Consider the following 6412-nt stretch of genomic DNA (forward strand, 5'->3'; position numbering starts at 1 on the left):
TGGAGGGGTTGATACCATTGGTTTACAAAGCAATAGTTGAGTACAAAAATGGTATGTCTGAATCTCCTTCGACTTGTTATATAAAACTTCGAGGTGATTCAGGACGTTATGAAACGTCTGATTTACAAATTTTTGCTGATACTATGTTTTCGACGACTTCATCATCACCTTCTGCCAGAATGGTGTCGAGTGGAGTTCAGTCACCCGCGTCTACTAGGTGCCACCATCGAATTTCCTCTCGTGTTATGAAGTGACTGATGATCTTGAAGTTGAAATTAAAGTTCAACATATAATAACTTTTACTCTATAGCAAAAAGGACGTCAGACTTGTTTGGGATTAAGGCATAATTGTTGTAAAGTGTGATAATAAGCTTCTTCTTAATTTTCTACTACTAGGGAGTATTTCTTTTTTCTTTTGTTTGATGGTGTTTAGTAACCAAAGGGACTTCAGACTTTTACTTACTTTGATGGTTTCTTGTTTGAGGATAACCAAAGGCAGTTCTCAAACTTTTGCTTTTCTAGGTGTAATAAAAATTTGTATGTATAATACATATTGGTTTATTTTGTGTATGCAGGATATATTGTCATAATTATTTTATTTTAATACGCGTCTTTCAAAAAATATTCCTTAATGTATTATTTATCTCTTTATGATATAATATAATTTTAATACTGAATCTTGAATATACGCAAATCTATAAGTGTGTGACCATTTATAAAATTTTCTCATCTAGATAGTTTTTTTAATGTAGAAAGAAAGAAAAAGAGAAATTGAAACAAACGATAAAAAGTATTATGGCCCATGCAGGTCTCGAACCTGCGACCTTCGCGTTATTAGCACGACGCTCTAACCAACTGAGCTAATGGGCCATGCTATTTAAATTGTTTTTATTATATTATACATATGCTAAACAATTGGAAGTTCTAAAATATTTAAGTTAATAGAGGAAGATTTCATTGTTTGAGTCACAAACAAACAGGAATTTTTAACCAAACTAAGCCATTATATAAAGTAAATTATCAAAATAATACATTTTTCTAAAAATTTACAAAACTAATATAAACGCATTTCGCAGTAATATTTTAAGGTATATTTTGTTTTTTAAAAATTAACAGCAATAGTTGATACACGTTAAAGTAACATTTTACTCCTAAAACGTTATTTTGAGTAACGTTTTACTCCTAAAACGTTACTATGAATAACGCTTTAGGAATAAAACGTTATCGTGAGTTCTTCGTACTTTCTCAATACAACGCTGTCAACTTTTAAAAAATAAAATATACCCTAAAACGTTTGTGTATTACGTTTATACTAGTTTTATAAAATTTTAAAAAAATATTATTTTGGTGAATTGCTTTATATAATGGCTTAGTTTGGTCAAAACCTCAACAAACACTAACCAAATAATATGAATTGGCTTTGACCAAGTGTCATTCAGCCCGTTATAATGACCAAAGGGAAGTTCTTCGTACTTTCTCAGCTGAAATGATAACTATGTATGTGGTGGCGATAAACCTCACTAGCCGTGAAAAATAATTACTATTAACAAAGGCAACCATAAATATTTTATCATTTTTTGATTACTTTATCAATTAGGTGTACAACCGAGAAAGCTGGAGCATGTAATTTAGTCATATACATTTGTACTACATCATATGGCACCCCATAGTTGAGCAGTAGCTATATATACAGTGAAAATTTGATTTCAAAATGTAATTGAACTACAGTGAAACTTGAATTCTAAAAATCAATTTGCTATATGCTAATTTTGTGCCCTGAATTTTAATCTTAGTTTGTTGAAGTTCAATGTTATCGTGGAATTGTATCAACTATGTATTGAAGTAATCTTGTTATAATTGTATATTATATTGAATTCGTATGAAATTTTTTTTTAGCTTGCTATGTATATATGTTTGTAGTTGTACTATCAAATTTTGTATGGAAGTTGTTGTATACAATAAATATTGTTGTAGTGGCAGAAACAGCGGAGGCCGCGGGCGCGGCGGTCGGCAGGGCAGTCGTTCGCTGTACGATGGTCAGCAGCACGGCAGCAACAACAGCCTGCACTCCTTCGGCAGCGGCGGGCAGTCATCTTCCAGCGGCGGGCAGGGCACTTACGAGCGGGATCGTCCAACTTGTCAAATCTGTCAGAAAACAGGACACACCGCTGTTCGTTGCTGGTTTCGGTATGAGGAGAGCCGAAATAGTGATAACCGTGCCAATTATGCATCTCAAGCCGGCCCTTCCTCTGAATGGCTGTTGGATACTGGGGCCAACATGCACGTTACTTCTGATCTATCCAAGCTTAACGCTCCAAATCCATATCATGGCTCCAATGGTATTACTGTTGGCAACGGTGAGTCCCTTAATATTTCTCACACTGGCACGGGTACCATTAAAACCCCCACCGCTATCTTTCACCTAGGTAACCTTACCCACGTCCCTTCTATTAAATCCAATCTCCTTTCAGTTCACCAATTCACAAAAGACAATAATTGCTCACTCTTGTTCACCTCTAATGATTTTCAGATCCTAGACAATACTACCAAGAGGGTGATTTTTCAGGGCCCCTGTGAGCATGGTCTGTACGTTCTTCCTGGCACAAGTTCGTCTGCCCACCCAGTTTCAGAAAGCGTTCCTGTGGCTCCGGTGGCTCTTTCGGCTGATGGCCACAGTCTGTTGTGGCACAGTCGTCTGGGTCACCCGTCTACTCAAATAATAAATTCTTTAATGTCTCAATTAGGTTTTTCTTCCATTCATGTAAACAATTGTGACTCCTGTTCAATTGCTAAATCTCATAAATTACCTTTTACTTTATCTGAGAAGCGTACAACTGCACCTTTTCAACTTATTCATTCTGACCTATGGGGTCCTACTGCTGTTCCTTCATTTGCTGGTTTTCGCTATTATATTTGTTTTGTGGATGATTTTACAAAATACACTTGGTTGTACCCACTAAAACACAAATCACAGGCATACACCACCTTTGTCACTTTTGAAAAAATGGTCAAAACACAATTCAATTCTCATGTTAAACTTTTTCGAAGTGACAATGGAAAGGAATATGTCAATAACATCTTTGGCCAGTTTCTGCAATCCCTGGGAATTATACATCAAACCTCCTGTCCATACACTCCCGAACAGAATGGGGTGGCTGAGCGTAAGCATCGCCATCTCATTGAAACGGTGGTTACTCTTCTACATCAATCTCATCTCCCTGTCTCCTTTTGGGTAGAAGCTCTAGCCACCGCAAACTACCTCATTAACAGAATGCCCAGTCACACTCTCTCCAACAAATCACCCTATCAACTCCTTTACCAAGAACTTCCCAATTATACCAACCTCCGCGTCTTTGGGTGTCTTGCCTACCCTTGGCTACGCCCTCATATTACTCACAAATTACAACCCCGATCCCGTCCTTGTATTTTTTTGGGCTATCATCCTACCTCCAAGGGTTATCGCTGTCTTGACCCACAAACTCATAAAGTCTACATATCTCGTCATGTCAAATTTGTCGAAAATGAGTTTCCCTACGAGTCTATTTCCTCCTCCACAAATACATCATTCATTGGCGTCCTTCCCCTTTTTCCAACATACTCACAGGGTCCCTCACCACCTTCCCCCACACCTCCACCCACTACCCAACCACCCCTCATCACCCCTTCGACCGTCACCCACAATACACCCGCAACCACCACCCACACTCACAACCAACCCGAACCACCCCATACCCACAACATCTCCAGCCCGATCCGTTTTGGGTCCTTCCCGGCCACCCCCGAATCACCACCGCCCGTGCCACCCCCCAATACTCATCCCATGTTAACCCGTGGCAAAGCCGGTATCTTTAAACCCAAAACCTTTCAGGCTACCATACTACCAAATACACCCCTTCCCGATAGTGAACCAACAACCTACTCTGTTGCCTCAAAAAATGCTTATTGGCGTCATGCTATGGATGACGAGTTTAAGGCTTTGACTGATCAGAAAACTTGGGTTCTTGTACCTAAGCCCCATGGGCGGCACCCAGTGGGCTGTAAATGGGTGTACAAAATTAAACACAATGCAGATGGCAGTATTTCCAGGTACAAGGCTCGTTTGGTTGCTAAAGGCTACAATCAGGAGTATGGGCTTGATTACTCCGAGACATTCAGTCCTGTTATTCGGCAGGAAACCATTCGCCTGGTACTGTCACTCGCCGTGCGCAACAATTGGCTCATCAATCAGTTGGATGTTTCCAATGCTTTTCTTCATGGCATGCTTGATGAAACTATCTACATGACGCAACCACCGGGCTATGTTGATCCCCGCTTCCCTCAACATGTTTGCAAACTCCAGAAGTCTCTGTATGGGCTCAAGCAAGCCCCCCGTGCTTGGTACACACGTCTGAAAACGTTCCTCCAGGGACTCGGCTTCACGTGTTGCGTACACGACACGAGTCTGTTTACTCGACATTCAGCACACGGTACAGTCATTCTTCTTGTCTATGTAGATGATATCATTATTACAGGCTCTACTGCAGCTCTCATTCAGGATGTCACTCGAGCTATGCATACTACCTTCAAAATGAAGGACCTTGGCCCGTTACATTATTTTCTGGGAATGGAGGTTTCTCGGACAGGCAGCGGCTTGTTTCTTCATCAGTCAAAATATGCTCGAGATCTGTTGCAGAAAGCTGGACTGGAAAAATGCACCAGTCAACCAACACCGATGGCAGTCTCTTCGTCTACGAATGGAGCCGACACCCCCTTTGCCGATATCACCCACTTCCGCAGCCTCATTGGGGCTCTACAGTATCTGGCCATTACCCGTCCTGACATCCAGTTTGCTGTCAACCGAGTTGCTCAGCGCATGCATCAACCAAGTGAACATGATTACCATTGTCTAAAACGCATTCTCAGGTACATTTTTGGCACTCTTGGTCGTGGTTTACTCATTCGACCCGGGGACTTGGAGCTTCGGGGTTTCTCAGATTCAGATTGGGCGAATGATAAAAATGACAGAAAATCTACATCGGGGTTTCTCATTTTTTTGGGGCTGAACCTGATCTCCTGGTGTACAAAAAAACAACTCAAGGTCTCTCGATCCTCGACTGAAGCTGAATACCGCGCCCTTGCTCTTCTTGCTGCTGAGACCATGTGGGTCACATATATTCTTCGCGAACTCCGCGCCACTCACACTGTTCCTACTCTCTATTGTGACAACAAATCAACCATCTGTGTGGCCAAGAATTCCGTCCTACACACCAGAATGAAGCATGTTGATACCGATTGTCTCTTTGTTCGCGATGAAGTTCAGGCCGGCACCATGACTGTGCAGTATGTACCCACTGAAGAACAACCGGCTGATATTCTCACCAAGCCTCTCCCGAGCCGACAGCACGATTACCTCAGTTCCAAGCTTCCGTTCGCTTCCGCTCAGCTCAGCTTGAGGGGGGATAATAACAGATAGTATTAAATAAATAGTATTAAATAATATTAGTATTTACTGTGTACTAATCCTAGTCCTATTAGGATTAGTACTCCTTTATCCTAGTCCTATTAGGATTAGTACTCCTTCCTATATCTCCTATATATATCTCCCATTTATTAGGTTAACACTTCAATACAATCAATATTCCTTCAGTATTAAATTTCCAAAAAGTAACAATCTAACACAAGCAAAATACATTCGATACAATTTTCATACACAAAAATTGTGAACGAGATTCATATACAATAAAACTCTTGGTATGTACGTAGACGAAAATCTCCTACTATATTTAATAAATATAAATATAAAATTGAGAATGATTAGCCATTAACAGACCTCAAAATCCTGCATCACAAGTGCAAGAAGCACTGCCAGAACCTCCTTTGTCTCTTTTACCATGAGACCACATCTTCTTGTAGCTAAGGCAGCAACAAACTAGTCCTAACAATACCATGAACCCTGTTGCCATTGCTATACTCTCACCCCACTTCTTCGTATCCATTTTTTTTAAAATTTCTTTTGGAGATCGATCGAATATGGTTCCGCCTACTCAAAACTAACAAGGGATATCATCTCCTCTTGTTAAACATATCAATAGTATATCTTTTCTACAAAAAGATCTATGTTACACAAAGTAAATTAGTATAGTTGGAGAGGAATATATGGAGAAAACAAATCATCATGTGGTCTAAATAGTAATTTTCAACTTTAAAAGGGTGTCTTTAATTTAGTACCAAGGAAAACACTTTTTTTTTTTTATTTTTTTAAAAAAAGAAAAAGGTATGCAAGTGTGCAGCCCCCTTCTCCTTTATTTTTCCCCATACTATGAGAATTTTCAAAGGATTTATATTGAAAAAAATGTGTCAAAAATCCATTGTCGGTCATTAAAGGAGTTCCAAGCTTAAATTTTTTAAAAATCAATTTGTTGCAAATGAACTT

The 6412-nt window shown here is 39.7% G+C and overlaps 1 non-coding gene across 1 annotated transcript; it reads right to left on the minus strand.

Annotated features, from left to right (window-relative positions):
- Positions 1-796: 796 nt before the first annotated feature.
- Positions 797-870, minus strand: TRNAI-AAU. Its single transcript has one exon. It is a non-coding gene; the product is annotated as a tRNA-Ile (tRNA).
- Positions 871-6412: the final 5542 nt, after the last annotated feature.

Source organism: Solanum pennellii, chromosome 10 (genome assembly GCF_001406875.1).
Source record: "Solanum pennellii chromosome 10, SPENNV200".
Lineage (NCBI taxonomy): Eukaryota > Viridiplantae > Streptophyta > Magnoliopsida > Solanales > Solanaceae > Solanum > Solanum pennellii.